The following is an 18,654-nucleotide window of genomic DNA, read 5'->3' on the forward strand; positions in this document are numbered from 1 at the left end:
ACCAGTAGGGTTTCTTTGCCTTGGCTCTGCAGACTGAGACCTGGGGGCAGGTGTCCAAGGTGTGCATTCTTTCAGTTATTTGATAACTTTGCAGTGATCACCTGCTATGTGCTAGGTGCTTTTTCAGATGCCGGGAGTATAGTGCGGAACTAAACAGACGAAATGTCTGCCTTGGTAGAGCTTTCTTTCCAGTCTGGGGAGTAAATAAGCAAAATAAAGTAGTAAGTTAGAAAGTAAAGATGGCTACCTGAAGAAACAGAGCAGGGCCAAGTGAGGAGAATAAAGAGTTGAGGGCAAGGGTGTGGAAGATGTTGCTATTTTCAATGGATGTTAGCAACAGGCTTATGGAAGTGACATTTGATGAAGACTCAAAAAGAGTGAGAGAGAGCCATGAGGATATCTCTGGGGGAAGAGCATTCTTGACAGAGGAAACAGCAGTGCAAAGGCCCTGGGGTGAGAGCATGTTGGTGAGTTGGAGAGAGACCAAAGAGACCAGTATGACTGGAGTGGAGTGAGGGAAGCGAGGTGAAGCAGGAGAGCTCAGAGGTAGGAGGAGGAGTTTCAGTTCTTGGCTGGCCTTCTGGACTATTATAAAGACGTTGGCTTTTACTCTGGTGAAGTGGGAGGTCCATGAGGGACTTGCAACAAAAGACTGTCACTTTCCGACCTATATTTTATTTTATTTTTTTTTAAAAGATTTTGTTTATTTATTTGACAGAGACAGACAGCCAGCGAGAGAGAACACAAGCAGGGGGAGTGGGAGAGGAAGAAGCAGGCTCCCAGCAGAGCAGCCCGATGTGGGGCTCGATCCCGGAATGCCGGGATCACGCCCTGAGCCAAAGGCAGACACTTGACGACTGCACCACCCAGGCGCCCCTCCGACCTATATTTTAGAGCTATGACTGTGGCTGCTGTGCTGAGAATACTGCCAGTAGTTCAGCAGAGAGGTGGTTGTGGATACCCCAGGGTCGTAGCTGGGGCCGGGCTGAGGATGTTGCATTCTGGACACTGCATTTGAGGATGGAGCTGACGCTCTGGAATGCCAGGGGTGAGGAAACGCTGTCATCATCAGCATCGCCCCTTCCAGGTGCCTCACTCCAGCTTTCCAAGAGTTTCACACAAGTTCATCCATCTCTTATCTCCTCAGCAGCCCCGGGAGAACAGACCTTGTGGATGGCACTTCACCACGAGGAAGCTGAAATGAGACATTGGATGTGAGGAGGGAAGGTTAGGAGATAACTTCTGCCATGACCCACATAACCTTCAGGCACCCCCAGTGACCCATGTTGGCGGGGTTGACCTGAACAGTCTCAGATGCTGGGGACAGTCCCAGGAAAGGGATATGTTAAAGTTTTAGCAGGGGACCCTTTTGTGCCTGGTCCCTTTGGTTCCACCAAGAGGGAAGAGGAAGACCAGGAGAAGGAATCTCCACAGGAGATATTTCCCCTCCCCCTCAAACCCTCACATTCTCCTCTCAGCTCTAGCATGGAGATCTGTCTCTCCAGATGTTTGCCTAGAATGTTCTCTCCCCTCTGGTCCAAGAGGAACATTCGTGTGCGTTCTTGGAGACCCAGGCCAAAGAGTCTTGCTCCATGGCTGACAGGTCCTATGTAACCCCACAGCAGTGCTGTGGCCCTCTGTGACAGGGCTCTGTAGGGATGAGCGTTCAGACCTGCCTCAGCTGCCATGCTGTCATGCGGAGCCATTGCTGTTCCATCTGCGCCCCCCCAGCTGAGGTTCCAAGACAAGGCCTATGTTCCAAGACAAGGCCTATGTCTTCATGAGGGCAGAATGGAGCCTGAACCCTAACTCAGCAGGTGCTGCCGGGCCAGTGGCATTTAACCTTCCATCCCTTACATGCTTACAGCTCCCCAGGTAGACTACCTATCCCCCCCCACCATAGAGCTGCTTGAGAATTCAATGAGAAAATATAAGCAAAGCACTTGACATTGTACCAGTACACCGAAGAGCACAAAACCGTGAGCCTTCACTCTGCGTCTCTGTCCCCCTTGGACCCACAATGTAGCAGCTTGAATGAAAGAGTGGACGACCGAGGCGGGAGATCGTCAAGGTCTGGAATCAGCCTGCGAATGCTTCCCTTTAGGACTTAACAGAACAGTTAGTGTATGTGATGCCATCGTAGTCCTCCACTTTCACTGCGGCCCACCCTGGGAGTAACAGACACCCGACAGAGTACTCAAGGCCTTTTGCTTGAGCCCGGAGGTCGCTGGCGTAGAGGGCTCAGGAGCAGAAGCTAACATTGTCAGCCTGACCTGCCCCGAGAAAGACCCTGCTGGGCCCTCGCTGTGCAGAGCCCCAGATGGGCCCCACGGTCTCTGGACTCAGTCTCACCTCTGTGATGTTTTGGTCCTCACCCACTGCCCAGGCTGCTCTGGCAGCTTCCATGATGACGCTGAAGGCATACAAGAGATGGCATGGGGAGAAGTCCCCCAGACTGTTTTCCAGGTAAGTTTACCTGCAGGGGGCACTCAGGGAAATTCAGGAGTAGGAAGGCATTCATGCTCATAATAGTAATTAAGCCAACATCTTTTTTCCAGGCACTGGTATTACAGGTTTTACAAGAATGTGAAAAATCACAGCCCTGAGGCCTGGCCATGCCCAGAAGGAAAGAAGCTGAGTGGAAGATCGCTCAGGAAGTATGACTCCTCGCTAATCCCCAGAGCAAGTCTAGCTGACCAGGAGCCGTGGGGATAGGCTAAAGGCTCAGAGCAAAGGTCGGTGCAGGTGGGGGTGCCTCTGTGGACTGCAAACCTCCCAGTCCCCTTCTTCCCTGAAAGCCTGGGTCCCCTTTACAACTAGAATAGCGGATGAGGTGAGTAGCGGGGAGGGTGCTTGAGAGGGTCTGGGCTGGAGTGGGGTGGGGGAAGCTCCAGGAGAAGGAAGAGAAGGCAAGGGGGGGAATGCCCTGTACCTCCCTCAGCCAGGAAGCTCTTCCACAGATATCCAGGTGGTCCGCCTCCCTTCCTTTAGGTCTCTGCCCCAGGTCACCTCTGTCCCAAGGTCACCTCCTCAGGGAGGTCTTCCCCAACCACCTTATCCAGACCCACTCCCTGCCATTCCCTTCACTCCCTATCCTTCATCTCTGCTGTGGTTTTTGTCTTCTTTCTTCTTGATTTCTAGGTATTAATTCAGCGTTTATTGTCCGTCTCCCTCTTTGCCAAGTCCAGAGGGTTTGCGGGATTTTATTCCCTGCTTCACCCCCAGCACTGAGTGTGGCACCTGGCCCATATTAGGTACTCCACAGATATTTGCTGAATGGATGAATGAGTGGAAGGAGGGTAGCGGGGCTGCGCTGGATGGGTGTACCCGAGGCCTGGGCATCCCGGGGGACAGGCTCACAGAAGTGGGAATCAGCTTGCTGAAGCAGTTGGGTCAGGCCGAAGGGGGTGATGGAAATCTGGAAGGAGCAAAGGACAATGGCCTCCGCGTGCTGACGGAACAATCACTTCTAACCTTTGACTTGAGCGCGCCAGGCGGCAGTCCTGTCACCCGGCGGCCTGCACCCCTGGGAGGGTGAGCCAGGAGCAGCCACCCCCTGGGCAGGTGGGCAGGCGGCCGCGCCCCTGAAGAACCTGGAAAGCACACTGGGGCCTGCAGGCCTGGGGCTTGAGTAATGACAGCTGCTGTGCCTTTGGGTGGTGTGTAATTGTGAAATACTTAATACACACAAAGCATGTCATCAGGGGCACATAGGTAATAAAATAATGGAATGAATGCCAGGGCACCGACTGATGATCCCAGAGTTGACCACCATCTGATCTTTGTGTTTATTATACCCTTGCTTTGTTTCTTAAGCAGCTTTCTGCTGCCCCTCGTACCGTAAATGTTCCGTGTAGCCCAGTGTATGATGTCGTTTGGTGTCATGCTCGGGAAAGATGGTATCATGTTCGGTAATTTGCTTTTTTTGCTTCCTGTGTTCTTGGATTTGTCCTTGTTGCCGCTGTGTTGAAGGCTGTGGTTCCCTCCTTTTCTCTGGTGTGGAATACCCCGGGGTGTGCTGGTAGCACGCTGGTCAGCCGTCCTCCGTGTGTCACACCTCCAGCACCCACACTTTGATGAACAAGGCTGCTGTGTAAAAGCGGCATCAGTGCTGTTGTTATGAGCAGGGTTTCTGCGGATGACTCAAGATGGCTCTATGCCCCTCCCCCTCGAAGTGTCCTAAGGGCCCCCTGAGTTTCTTCCCAAAGGCCACCTGCTGCTGCCTGGGGTCCTGGTTCCCACTGTGGGGATGAATCAGCGGGAATCTTGCTGGAGCCCACTGCCAACATTGGAGCTGGTGTGTCTAGTTTACCATCTGTTGCCATCTAACAGGGCTAGCCAGACCACCAGGGATAGGAGGCTGGCTGGCTGCCCAAGGAGGGCCTGGGCCTGGCATGACCTGCGTGTGGAAACCATGTTCCTAGGCTGGCCTTCAGCTTTGCCAAGTCCAGAAACACGTGAGTGCTCCGGGGACTTGCTCCACCTGCTCCCTCTAAGGAAGCTCACCACAGACGAATGTGCACCTCCATGGCAACTTTCATTTATGATGGAAGCCATTCCTACCCAGTGTCCTATCCCTGGAGACCCCGTTGCCAATGTCAGGATGTATGCAATGCTGAAACTGTTAAGAGGTTGCTTGGTGAGCGCGGATTTGGAACCAGAGAAGGGGAAGTCTATAAAAGGTCATCCTTCAGGCCCTGGAAAAGCTCTGAGAACTGTCTTGGTCCCATTCTTGAGCCTACCTCTCCAAGGCTGAGAATATGCACATGTCCCAAATCCATGTCCCCTGCCCAGGATGAGGCTGGACCAGTTCTGTGAATTTCCACCACCCGTCTCCATCCATGATGACCTGGCATAGGCTTTGGACACTATAATAACAACCAAGTTGGTTTTGGTTTAAGCTTGTGTGATAGGAATCCCTTAATCTTCACGAGTGTTTTTTCACACTCAGAGTTCTGGGGACACTTTCCTGGTAGCTTGTATACCACCTGTCCTACCTTCTTCCAGAAAGGCAAAGAGTGGGCTTACGATAAAACACCCACCTGTACGTATGAATGAACAGCAAAATAAAGATCAATAACTACACGGATACAGAGGAGAACATTGTACCTGTCACCTAGTCAAGAGTGTAACTAGAATGATTTTTAAGCTTCCTGGCTGACCTTGCACAGAGGAAAATACATGGGCTGGTTTAATTTGAAAAATGGTTGATTCACACATCTGGAGTTTGAAAGGGCAATCAGAAACCCAGTGAGCACAAAAGATCTGGTTGTTCCTACAGAGTTGTATTAGCAAACAGTTGTGACATTTTCATTTCAAACACTTTGCTAGTAAAAAGAAGCTAATTCTTGTTCTGTGTCAAAGAGCCTCAAAAACACAGAATCTACTTTCGTTAGGAATTGCAAGGGATCTTTCCCTGGACAAGGCCATTACCATGCAAAAGTTTCCAGAGTTTAATTCAACAAGCATCAATTAAGCATCTATTGGGTTCCAGTGTTAGGTTCTGAGGATACAGAATTGTATAAAATGTGATGCCATCCCTCAAGGAATTTACAGTCCATTTGGGCAAAGGATCAAAGAAGTCAATGATAGCTGCGTAGTTGGACTGGGGAAGCCCCCGGCCCAGGAGCACCAGGGCCTGGGGAAGCCCCCAGCCCACTGCGGGGCTTCAGGACAGGAGGTCTTCCTGGAGGAGGCAACCCCTGAGCTAAGCATTGAAAAATGATTTTGGGTGTGGTCGGCTTGCCAAAGTGGCGAATGTGTGACCCCGAAGTTGGAGTTAGGAGCCCCGGATCTGATTTTCATCTCTGTAATTTACCTGCTGTGTGACCTTGTGAAAGTCCTATTCCCTTTCTGGACGTCAGTTAATTCCCAGGTTAAATGTGGGAGAGAAGATCACTAGCATTGCACAATACGATCGGGCTTGAGAAATTCATCCACTGCGAAGGAAAACAAAGCTCGTTAGAATACATGATCAAAGCAAACGGGAAGTAAATGTGATGTGTCAGGTACTTAGGAAAGGATGCGAGCACCCCCTAAACCCCAGTAATACCAGTGAAAAGTCAGCGCAGAAAACCAGTGTTTTGGCAGGTTGAAAGGAACACTCAAATCTTTCTCAGGAAGAAGTTTTCTTCTGGGGAATGCGTTTTAAGAGAAACCTGCGAAGCTTGCAGACCCAGTTAGAAACCCAAGAGGCCTTCACGCTAGGGGGCGGGGCCCACGCAGAAATCCCGAGCCCTAATGGGAGGGGCGGGCCCGGCGCGGCGGCCGCAGCCAGTGAGAGAGCCTCCCGATGAGGTCATGGAGTTCCTTGGCGCATCATTGGCGGACCCCCGCGAGGCCTCGGCGCCGACCTCCCGTCAGGCGGCAGGTTGCCGGCGGGACCGCGGGACCCGGGCCTGGGAGGGCGCGTCCCCAAACTTACTCCCAGTATTTATGGACGCTGAGCAGCGAGCCCCTCCATGAGTGGGACCCGGTCTCCTCCTGCAGGAAGAAATGAATATGCCCAGAGAAAAGGGCTCTTACGTACACCCAGAGGCTGGATTCTGAGAAAACCCTCATCTCCTCTGGTGAAATGGAGGGCTTGTTTTGTCTTCTTTCAATCCAAATACACTGATTAATTAACCATTTTAATCTGAGCAAACGTTCGGTGGCTGGACACCTTTTATTTCCCCACGGTGACACTCAAGGCTGGGAACAGAGACGTTTCTGGTGCTCTGAAATATTTTAAAACCATGATTCTCAAACCCTGGTGTCCAGAGGGATCCAGAACGCTGGTTGCACACGCCAGGCGCTACCCCTGACTCCAGTCCAGGCTCCCAAACCCACAGGTTGAGAAAACTGGCAGGGCCAGGGTGCCGGACTCCACTTTGGGAACCAAAGCATGTAAAGCATCATCAGAACTTGTTAGAAATGCAAATTTTCAGGCTGCCTCCTAGACCTACTGAATCAGAAACTCCGAGGTGGGGGTCCAGCCATCTGTGTTCTACCAAACCCTCCAGGTAGCTCTGGAGTTCACTCAGGTGTGAGAACTGATTTAAATCAGCTCCTCCTGAACTTGGAGACTGCTTCAGAATGCTGCGAATTCTGCATTCTCAGAATCATTGGGCTGGGAGAGGGCCCCCTAGTCCCGGACCATCTCGGGGAAGTAATTTTTGCCCTGTTCTCACCGTGGAACTCCTGGAGCCCAGCTCGGCTCCTAGCATCTGCCATGGTTTGGGCTACAGGTGATTGGACCAGCGATGCCCATGTGACCAGCGCTTTCCTGGAAAGTGATTGAGACAGTCCCTGTGAGTGAGTCGACAAGGGGTGAACTTGGTACCTAAGGGCAGTCCTGTTCTGCTGTGTGGCCAAGGCAGCAGAGGAACGCAGTCTGCAGAAGGAAGAACCGTGAAGCAGACACATCAGCCCCGAGAGAGGAGATGGAAAGAGAATCCATGCCAAGATGCCCTCAGGCCGCACTGGCAGGCCCCTGACTCTCTCTCAGACTTCACGCAGACCCCCAGCTCTGGCTGATAGAACTCGGGGCACACTGGGCACGAGCAACGTAACTTGTTCCCATCCGAGGTTTTGAGCATGTCGTTTCCTCGGCCTGGAACACTCAACCCCTATCTTTCCCATACTGCCTCATTCCTGACAATCAGGAAGGTTCTTAAATGACACCTCCTCAGGCAGTGACACTCTCAAAGGGCCCCTCCTGCAGCCACACTCTATCACATTAACCAGCTTTCGTGTCTTCATCGCATGTGACATCTTTAGTGCCATCAGATATTCATTTGCTTACTAGCTCACCCTAAGCTCCTTGAGAGCAGAGATCCTGGGCTTTGTTCATCACTGGATCCCAGGGCCTTGAAATGGCCTGGCACATAGTGTGGTAGCTCAGTAAATGTTAGTTGCAGAAAGACCACTTTTCCAACCTTCCTGAGGCCCAGCTGCTTCCAGCCCTCAGGTTGCAGGAGACCCCTTCCCCCCCCCCCGGGCCAGCCTGGTTCTCTGATCACAAACACCCCTCCATATGGATTCCTGATGTTTGCCACCCAAGAACTCCAGAGGGGTTCACCTTTATTTTGCAGGCAAGAAAACTGAGGCTGTACTGACTTGCCCATGGTTATGTGGCCAATTAGTGGGACAGCGGGGACAAAAGAACTAAGCTTTCAGGCCTCTGCTGTGTCCCCAGGGTACTCCCCCTCATGATCTTGGGTCACTCCCTACAGCAAAGCAGTCAAGTCAACCTCAGGTCCTTTTGCGTTCTCATGTGAGCTTTTAATAATCAGTTTCATTTTCAAAATACTGCCCAGAATAGTCTGTGGTATCTAGCAGAAAGATGCTGTCGGTACTGTCCGCTGTAGAAGTTATTTTCTGATGAACTCTAGTGCGGTGGGTGGTTTGAACGTCTCTGTCACTGTAGGAGCATGACAGATGTCACACTGGTCCTCCCTCCACCCAGATTTCCCTTTTTAGGTTGTAAAAGGATATGATCCAGCCATTCCACTTCTGGGTATTTATCCCAAGGAAACAAAAACACTAATTTGAAAAGATATCTGCAACCCCATGTTCATTACAGGATTATTTCCAGAAGCCAAGAAATGGAATCAACCTAAGTGTCCACAGACGGATGAGTAGATGAATAAGATATGGTGTTATGTGTACAACGGAAGCTGACTCAGCCATAAAAAAGAATGAAATCTTGCCATACGCCACAACATAGATGGACCCTGTGGCATTATGCTAAGTGAAGTAAGTCGGACAGAGGAAGACAAGTGCTGTATGATTGCCACTTATATGTGGAGTGCTCGTAGATACAGAGAACAGATAGGTGGTTATAAGAGGCTAGGGGTGGGGGACGAGCAAAATAGGTGAAGGAGGTCAAAAGGCACAAATTTCCAGTTGTAAAATACTATGTAATGTTATCTGTCAATTAGACCTTAATTTGAAAACAAATGTAAAAGGACATCTTTTTAGAGATGTTCTTGTGTTCCAGCCTCCAGTTTACTGCAGTCCAGGGAAGCAGAGCCTTTGGCCCAGAGGAAATATTGTGACTGCTGTGTGTGGAACACTCTTCTGGGGAGCTTTTCCAAGTAATGGGAACCTTGCACTGGGCCTAGGACCTCAACAAATATGTGTCAAATAGCTGACTCAGCCATGATGACCCAAGTGACTATTGTCAAGCTCAAGAGATCTCGCCGGTTCAGGAAGGCAGGGAGCAGGAAGAGTAGAGTCGGATGCCCTTCCTCTGGGTATTTATGCAAAATGGTCATCTGTCATGCCTTGTGAATTTAGCTCCTTCCTGTATTTGGGGGGTCCCCCACCTGATGAGGCAGAACCCTCCTCCCACCGGAGAAGTTGAGAACGCCGGGCACTCCCAGTGCTGGACTCCCTTGTGGCCACAGTGAGGGTGGGTCACCTCAGCTCTGATGCGCAGACACCTCTCGGAGCCTGGGGGCAGCCTCACCCTGATCTGGTCCACACTGTTGTGGCAGCTGTGGGTGGAGTCGGCCCGGGTGCACCCATGTGTCCACGCCCAGCAGTGGCGGCCATGCTCCTTCCTCTCCAGACCGGCCCTGCGGGGGCCTTCCGACCTCTGTAGAGGGCTACCCAGCAGCTCGCATCCTGGTCACCGTCATCCCAGAGACTGTGAGCCACCTGAGATTAATTCTGTTAATGTCTACACCAGCCAGAGCTGGTTTCTGTGGCGAACAGGACTGAGGGAGGAAGCTTTCAGAGGGAGGGTCGGGGGCTGGAGGGCAAGAGAGGAAGTGGCCTTTGAGCAGGGAGGTACCTGGGGGCAGTTGTCCTTGAGACCAAGGCACAGGTTGTGCGGAGGAAAGTAAGTCACCTGGGGGGGGTGTCCTACGGCTCCTCATTCGGGTTACAGAGGCTTCTGGGCTGGAGGGTTTTCCTCCAAGTCTGGCTTCTTTTCCTTTGCTGCTTTCTGAGCCTTTCACTCAAGGACGTTGATTGGACTACCTGGTCCTCATCACCGGCGGCTTCCCAGGTTTGTTTGGCAAGCCTCGGCATGCGCCCCCACCTGGATCCCAGAAAGCCAAGTCCTTCACTGTTAACTTGGAATGGACTTTCTTTGCACAGCGAAAAGCATAGCTTAAAATACTCCTCGCCGCCCCCCCCCACCTTCCCGAAATCTCCAGCACAGCTCTTGCATCCCGACCTTTGATGGGAGCAACTAATCCCAGTGGGTTGGGCCCTTGCAACTCTGTGTGCATTAGAATGGGCTCCTGGGCCTAAGCCTGTGGGGTGGGGGCAGGAAGGGTTTGGAGACCCCACTCCTGAGAGGCTGAGGGGTCCATGTAGTGGGGGTCTCACCCTTGGGGGGGTTGCTGATGCACACTGCAGGGCCGGGGATCAGATCCTTTATTGGGAACAGGGTTTGAATGAGCAAGGTGCAGCTGGGGCACTTGCCAGTTTCAGGTGTAGTACATGTAACAGTATATTAGTTTCAGGTGTATGACATTATACGCTGTTCACCATAATAAGTATAGTTACCATCTGTCATCACACAAAGTTATTACAATATTATTGACTATATTCCTCATGCTGGACTTTTCTTCCCTGTGATTTATAACTGAAGGTTTGTACTTTTTAATCCCTTTCACCTATTTCTTCTATCTCCCCCCCGCCAACCCCCTCTGGCAACCACTAGTTTGTTTTCCATATTTATGAGTCTGTTTCTCTTTTTTTGTCATTATTGTTTATTCATTTGTTTTGTTTTTTGATTCTACATATAAGTGAAATCATATGGTATTTTTCTTTCTCTGATTTATTTCACAGAGTGACACCCTTTAGGTCCACCCATGGTGTCACCAATGGCAAGGTCTGATTCTTTTTTATATGGCTGAGTAATAGTCCATTATCCACCACATCTTCTAAACCATTTATTTATTGATGGATACCTGGGTTACTTCTATACCTTGATTATTGTAAATAACGCTGCAGTAAACATAGAAGTGCATGTATTTTTTCGAATTAGTGTTTTCATTTTCTTTGGGTAAATACCCAGTAGTGGAATGATTGGATCATATTGTAGTTCTATTTTTAGTTTTTTGAAGAGCCACCATATTGTTTTCCATAGAGGCCGCACCAGTTCATATTCCCCCCAACAGGGCATGAGGTTCCCTTTTCTCCATTTCCTGGCCAACACTTGTTATAGCTTGTCTTTTTTATTTTAGCCATTCTGACAATTGTGAGGTGATTATCTTATTGTGGTTTTCATTTTCATTGCCCTGAGCGATGTTGAGCATCTTTTCATGTGTCTGTTGGCCATCTGGGTGTCTGCTTTGGAAAATGTCTATTCAGGTCCTCTGCCCATTTTCAATCCTTTGCCCATTTTAAATTAGATTATTTGTCTTTCTATTATTGAGTCATGATAGTTTTTTATATATTCTAAATATAAGTTTCATCAGATACATGATTTGCAAGTATTTCTTCCATTCTGTGGGTTGTTTTTTCACTCTCTTGTTAGTGTCTTTGAAGTGTAAATGTTTTTAATTTTGATGAAATCCAATTTATCAATTTTTTCTTTTGTCACCCGTGCTTTTGGTATTGTTTTTAAGACACCGATGCCTAACCTAAGGTCATGAAGATTTGCACCTATATTTTCTTCCAAGAATTTTATAGTTGCAGTTTTAATGATTAGGTCTATGATCCATTTTTGACTTAATTTTTGTATATGGTATGAGGTAGGGGGTCCAAATTCATTCTTTTGCATGTGGTTGTCCAGTTGTTCCAGCACCCTTTATTGGAAAGGCTGTTCTTTTCCCCACTGAATGGTATTGGCACTCTTATAAAAAATCAATTGACCATAAATTGACCATAAAGGGTTTATTTCTTTTTTTTTTTTTTTAAAGATTTTATTATTTATTCGACAGAGATAGAGACAGCCAGTGAGAGAGGGAACACAAGCAGGGGGAGTGGGAGAGGAAGAAGCAGGCTCCTAGCAGAGGAGCCTGACGTGGGGCTCGATCCCATAACGCCGGGATCACGCCCTGAGCCGAAGGCAGACGCTTAACCGCTGTGCCACCCAGGCGCCCCATTATTTCTGAACTCTGATGTTTATTCCGTAGATCTATATACCTATTCTTATGTCAGTATCACACTCTCTTGATTACTGTAGCTTTGTAGTAACTTTTGAAATTGAGAAATGTGAGTTCTTAACTTTGTCTTTTACAAGATCGTTTTGGCCATTGAGGGTCTCTTGCATTTTTATATTAAAATTTGGCTCCATTTCATATTAAAACTCGGGCCCTTTCTGCAAAAGCTGGCAGCCTGGACTTTGACAGGGATTGTGTTGAATCTATGGATTAATTTGGTGAGTACTGACGTCTTAAGACTATCAAGTCTCATCCTGTCTTCCACTTGTCCCTTGTCTCTGCAGAGTTGCTGTTTCAAAGAGGCCCAGAGCTGGATTTGCTGGGTTCCAGTGGCCCCTGGGACATCAGGTTCCTGAAATCAGAGAAGAGGTTTGCTTTTTCTCTCAGAGACCCTTGGGGATCAAGCCTCAGCTTCTGGTAGGAGCATCTCCTGAATATTTGACAGAATTCCTGGGCCCAATCTGAATGCAATTTCAGGGCTTCTTTCCACCCCAGGCTTGATCAGCAAATGCTCCCAGCTGAGTCTTCAGGAAACCTCACTACATAAACCCACGATAGGTTGGCTTTTACACATGCAGCTGCAAATATTTCTGTTGTGTAAGTGATCAAATCACTCAGGCAAACAGTAACCCCCAGGTCTGTTTAAAGACCACCAAAAAGGCTTCCACCCCAAGGTTTCACCCTTCCTCTCCAAAGGCCTTAGAGATTCTTATCTTGGGCAGGTGCCTTTTAACATGCAAATGTGTCTGAGGTTTAATGGAAGCTATAGTCTCTCTGGTCTCCCAGCTCAAGTTAGTTTCCTTTCTTTTTTTTTCTTTTCTTTTCTCTTCTTTTCTTTTCTTTTTTCTTTTCTTTCCTTTTCTTCCCTCCTTTTTTCTTTCTTTTCCTTCCTTCCTTCCTTTTTTTTTAAACTCTTTTTTTTTTTTAAGATTTTTATTTTATTTATTTGACAGAGAGAGACAGCCAGCGAGAGAGGGAACACAAGCAGGGGAAGTGGGAGAGGAAGAAGCAGGCTCATAGTGGAGGAGCCCGACGTGGGGCTCGATCCCAGAACGCCGGGACCACGCCCTGAGCCGAAGGCAGACGCCCAACCGCTCTGCCACCCAGGCGCCCCCTTCCTTCCTTTTTTTATTCATTTATTTGAGAAAGAGCACAAGCTGGGAGGGAGGGCAGAGGCAGGAGGGAGAGAAAGAAGCAGATTCCCCACCAAGCAGGGAGCCCGATGTGAGGCTCAATCCCAGGACCCTGGAATCATGACCTGAACCAAAGGCAGCCGCTTAACCGACTGAGGCACCCAGGCGCCCCTCAAGTTAGTTTCTCACCTCCCTTTCCCTGGCACAGGAACCGCCCCTCCCAGGGTGAGGTGTTAGGGGTGGGCTGTGAGGAAAGCCAGGGAGGGAGCAGGGGCCCTGCCTGCCCAGGGAAGTGTGGGAGGGTGCCCAGGAGAAACTTCACTGACATCCTGATTTTTCCAGACCAGTTCTGGTGGTTAAGAATGTTAGGGCCTGAGGGAAGTGCTGAGAGAGCAGGGGATGTAACCAGCACAGAGAAAGAAACCAGGCCAGGGCATCCAAGGGACAGCAGAGAAGAATGGAGCTTTTCTGTGCTACAGGTCAGGGCTGCAGACAGGCCGTGGCCATTCCTTCCAGACTGACTGTCTATGGTGGCACTGGGGACAAAGCTGGAGGCTGGGGACATGCAGTGGGGAGCTGACAGCTACACGGGGAGGAGATTCATCCATTAGATGGCTATGAAGTTACTTGCTTATAAATATTAGTTGTATTAAGATGTGGGGGTCTGGAGAGGCTCCTTTGAGATCAGCAATCTGAAAGGCCCCGCTGAGAGTGGCCACGAGGGACGCATCCTGGCAGAAGATGGTAGTGGAGGCGTCCTGTCGGGAAGGGGTCGGGGAGCTCAGGGGCCGGGCCTGCCCTATGATGGGTGAGACGTGACCCGGACCACGGGGGGCTCTAGGGCTTCTACCCAGGATCAGTTGGGAGCCACAGGGCAGCTTCAGTGGGAACGTGACATAATCACACTTCTCTGATGGTCATTGAGGTGACCCACCTCTAAACTCCCTGCCGCTGAAGTTCAGCCCCTCCCCCCAGGAGCTGCCACCCAGGAGCCTCTGGGAGGCCAGCTGCCGCCTCAGCACGCAGAGCGGAAACATGGCTCAAGCTTCCTTTTATTTACCGAGACCAGGACACACTGAAACCCACTCTTAGCCCCGGCTTTGGGGGGGTCTTTCGGCTGTCGGGGCATCCTGGGCGGGCGCTCTCTGAGCCAGGACAGCAGAGCACAGGGGCATATCTGGGCCGGCCCCCGGCCTGTACCATTTCCCTCAGGCCTCTGCCCCTCTCCGAAGTCTTGGGCGAAGTCGCAGAGCCACCTTCTGAGCGGGGTGGCGGCTCGGCTCTCGGCTCTCGTCGGCGGGGCCAGCTGCGGGGAAAGACGGCGCGTAGCTTGGGCGCCTCCTCTTTCATCAGTGGTACCCGCACGTGAGGGGTGCTGTCGAACAGACGCAATCAGCTCTGAGACCCAGCCCCCATCTAGAAGCCGGGTTCCGAATTGCCTGTGTCCCCCTCACCCCCCCCCCAGGGCTCTGTTTATTTGGGGTGTCTGTATACAGGCTGAGAATGATGTCTGTTTGTGTTTCTCTCTTTCTCAGAAAAATCTCTAAAGTCAAAAACCATGATGTCCAGGGTGGAGCCGTCCCTGAGGGGCTTTTCCCCAGACTATGGGCAAATCACCACCTTTCTGGGCCTCAGTGTTCTTGTAAATCGCTCTTGCCCCCACAGGGTCTCAGAGTAGGCGCGTCTGGACGCCCCGTCCCGGTCAGTCGTGCCGTGTCCAGAACCCCCAGTGCAGTGAGGTCCTGGGCCTCCCCGAGTCGCCAGGCTTCACCTGGCCGTGGAGGAGCCGGCCCCGAACTTCCTAAGGGGCATCTGTGCTCCACGACGCCCCGGAGCCGCTCGTGTCCCGGCCTAGCAAACCCCAGGACACAAGCCTTGATGGAATGGGTTAGGGAATAGGGTTTTGTTCATTTGTTTCAAGTTTTTTGTGGGAAGTACCTCTGGAATGAAAACTATAAGACTGCGGGGTGGGGTGGGAGTTTGCCCGTTACTCTCCCCTGCTCCCGAGGAGAGGCCAAGCCGACGGCGTTTATGAATCCAGAGTGGTCCTGAGGTCGCAGAGAAAACAGAAGCGCTGCCTATTTCACGCACGGACCACGAGAAGCAGAGCAGCTCGCTCCCGTGACGGCGGGCCCCTTTCTCAGAGAAGTCACGGCGGCTAAGTCATCACAGCTCCGAAAGGAAGGTGCGCCAGTTATTGGGAGAATGCAGGCGACCTGCGTCTGAGGTGACGAGGGCGGGAAGGACTAGCCCCGTCATCGGTGGACTGATGACATCAACACAACTTTGCTGTGATTGGCATTCCTTTCTTTCTCAAGGATGGAAATGAATTTTTGACATCGAATGAGCCTTCTTTCATACTTTATCTAAGAATAAGACCCTCATTGGTGGATGCAGTGTCTTGATAGTAAAAGGCAAACTTATTCTAGTACCTGCAATACCGCAGAGAAACGCCCAGCCCGGGGGGAGGGGTGACGGGGGGCAAAGGGGGCTTCCAGGGTACAGAGGCCTCGGAGACACAAGGCCAGTGTGATATATTTAATCCTTGTCACTTTACCTTAGAGTGCAAAGACGTTTTGAACTGCCAGAAAGTATGTTAAAAAGATCTGTATTTCATTCCTCGTCTCTTTGATCTGATTGCACCCGATCCCATCAGTAGTTATTAGGCGGCTCCGCAGTGATCAGGCCAGTTCTGAACTCCCTCCCACCCCCACCCCACCCCTCCTAGGGAGATACAAGTGCAGGAAAAGGTCCCTGTCCTGGACTTTGGGCTCTGCTGGGGAGACGGATGGGTTGTTAAAAAGCCTGGACAAAAACCACAAGGCAGAGCGGACATGAGGGTGCGGGTGGGGCTAACTGATGTTGTTTCTACCCTGAGTCTAGACTCCTGTCTTCTGGTCATGCTCCCATCTGGCTTTTGAAGAATGGCCTTGAACTAGCACCTATTCAGTCAGAGAAGATGCCCGGCCCTCCTCTAGCCAGGGCAGATAGAACCTTCCCTCCTAGGTGGTTCAGTCTTACCTGGAGGGACACAAGGATGAAGGAAAAAATACAGACACACACACACACACACACAGTCGCAGGCTGCCCACCCCTCCACATTGGCTCAGACTCTGCTCAGCACCAAGGCCCAGATGAAGCAACCCGTTAGTGTTTGTTCCTCAGGCCCCCAGGGCCAGCACAGGCCCCAGCCCCTGCCAAGCCTGGCTCTTTGCTCTTTTGGTCCAACGGGCTCTCCCATTTCCTGTCATCCGTTCTCTTTTTGCTGAAGTTATTCAGAGGTAGTTGTGTTGCTTTCACACAAAGAACCCGAGTGGGATGCTGGGGAAATTATTTTTACATCCCTCAGGGTTCGGAAAGATTAGAGAACATGCTCTGGCCTCAGGAAGACTGACAGAACTGTCCAGAGCCCAGACCCAGGCGGACAACGGCTAGCCCTGGGGGCTGCGAGCTCTGAGAATAGAAGCAAGACTGGTTTGACTATGGGGAGCACAGAAAGCCTCCTGTGTTGGTCAGATGAACAGAGATCTTAACATCTCCTCCCTGCTCTTCTCCCTACCCCCTGCACGCTCAATATAGGGTGTCCCACATAGTGGGGTCTGTGGATGGGTTCAGTTCCATTAGTCACCTGTTTTGACAGGCCCGTGAGCCCCCAGACTGGAGGGCCCGCACGAGTGAGCACACACAGCTTCCCAGACTGAACTTTGTACCATTTGCTCAGTCACCCTGGGGATCATCTGGGTGGCACAGCGGTTAAGCGTCTGCCTTCGGCTCAGGGCGTGATCCCAGCGTTATGGGATCGAGCCCCACATCAGGCTCCTCTGCTGTGAGCCTGCTTCTTCCTCTCCCACTCCCCCTGCTTGTGTTCCCTCTCTCGCTGGCTGTCTCTATCTCTGTTGAATAAATAAAATCTTTAAAAAAAAATAAAAAAATAAAATGTTATTTTACCTTTTTGGGGGCACCTGGGTGGCTCAGTTGTTAAGTGTCTGCCTTCGGCTCAGGTCATGGTCCCAGGGGTCCTGGGATCGAGCCCTGTGTCGGTCTCCCTGCTCAGCAGGAGGCCTGCTTCTCCCTCTCCCACTCCCCCTGCTTGTGTTCTTTCTCTCGCTGTGTCTCTCTGTCAAATAAATAAAATCTTTAAAATTTTTTTAATTTTACCTTTCTAAAGATTTATTTATTTGAGAGAGAGAGAGAGAACAAGAGCGCACAAGCAAGAGGGGCAGAGGCAGAGGGAGAGAGAATCTCAAGCAGATGCCACAGTGAGGGCAGAGCCCCACATGGGGCTCAATCCCACGACCCTGAGGTAATGACCTGAGCTGAAACCAAGAGTCGGACGCTCAACCAACTGAGCCACCCAGGTGCCCCTGGGTGAAAATTTTAGTCCTTCGGTGGTCTCCTCTCACAATCCAACATGCTCGGGGCCGACTGCCTTCCTTACCGGTTGTCCAGGGAAATATTTTAAAGCTGGTGGGAGCCACGGCCCAGCATGCGGCGCTGTTGCTGGTGGCCTCCTCTCTCGTCGCGTCTGTTCCTCTCCTCCACGTTCTGTACGCACTGACAGCTCTTTGCTGGTGGCGCGAGGCCTACGTTGTCCTTTGAAAAATCCTCGGAACTATTCCTAACATGCAAAATGGCATAAGGAGTACGACAGTGAACACCCGCGTGCTCGCACTAAACTCAAGAAATAAACCGTCACACAGGCATTTGGAGGCTCCCGAGCAAATGCATCTAATCTGGGAAGACCCCGGGGGAGCCGCCGTGGGTCTGGAAGATTGCCAACATGATTATCCCTATCGCTCGAGTTTTCTGCCTCCAGAGTGCATGAGCTGAAATTCTGACTCCAGCACTCTGTGGCCCTTCTCATCCTAGTGACAACCCCGGTGTTGGCGGGAGGTGTTGGTCAGACCGCCATGCCCAGCTCCTGCAGGTAGAGCTGGCTCGCCCCCCATCACCTTCGAGCTGATGGTGTATTAGCGGCCTTAGACCCTCCCTCAGCATTTGTAATCCTTCATAACTACTATAATTTTTTTTTAAGATTTTTATTTATTTATAGAGACAGCCAGTGAGAGAGGAAACACAAGCAGGGGGAGTGGGAGAGGAAGAAGCAGGCTCACAGCAGAAGAGCCTGACGTGGGGGCTCGATCCCGTAACGCCGGGATCACGCCCTGAGCCGAAGGCAGACGCTTAACCGCTGTGCCACCCAGGCGCCCCAATAACTACTATAATTTTTGAGCAGTCCGAAAGTATCCAGACACTTCCGATAGACTTGACAGTACCAAGAAATACCCCAGACAATGTTCCAGTTACCTGGGATGGAAGGATGACAATAATGTCACCCCTGTTTTGCAGGTGAGGAAACTGAGACCCAGAGAGTGGTTTGTCCTCCAGGGGTCAGAACTCAGGTGGGGCCGAGCGGT

General features: G+C 50.9%; 3 long non-coding RNA genes across 5 annotated transcripts; 2 read left to right on the top strand and 1 right to left on the bottom strand.

Annotated features, from left to right (window-relative positions):
• The first annotated feature begins 917 nt into the window (after positions 1-917).
• On the top strand, positions 918-4,611 carry LOC105238334. Its single transcript, XR_004620275.1, has 4 exons — positions 918-1,048; positions 1,148-2,466; positions 2,559-2,735; positions 3,142-4,611. It is a non-coding gene; the product is annotated as an uncharacterized LOC105238334 (long non-coding RNA).
• Positions 3,959-6,352, bottom strand: LOC117796008. The gene is made up of 3 exons (XR_004620279.1): positions 6,053-6,352; positions 5,819-5,939; positions 3,959-4,089 (listed from the first exon to the last, which is right to left on the bottom strand). It is a non-coding gene; the product is annotated as an uncharacterized LOC117796008 (long non-coding RNA).
• A 2,983-nt stretch (positions 6,353-9,335) lies between these two features.
• LOC117796007 lies at positions 9,336-16,995 on the top strand. 3 transcript variants are annotated; one of them, XR_004620278.1, is made up of 3 exons: positions 9,336-9,394; positions 12,389-12,521; positions 14,903-16,995. It is a non-coding gene; the product is annotated as an uncharacterized LOC117796007 (long non-coding RNA). The 3 variants fall into 3 exon arrangements; XR_004620276.1 differs by lacking the exon at positions 9,336-9,394 and adding an exon at positions 9,447-9,633; XR_004620277.1 differs by lacking the exon at positions 9,336-9,394 and adding an exon at positions 10,022-10,585.
• Positions 16,996-18,654: the final 1,659 nt, after the last annotated feature.

The sequence above is a fragment of the Ailuropoda melanoleuca genome, chromosome 14 (genome assembly GCF_002007445.2).
Source record: "Ailuropoda melanoleuca isolate Jingjing chromosome 14, ASM200744v2, whole genome shotgun sequence".
Lineage (NCBI taxonomy): Eukaryota > Metazoa > Chordata > Mammalia > Carnivora > Ursidae > Ailuropoda > Ailuropoda melanoleuca.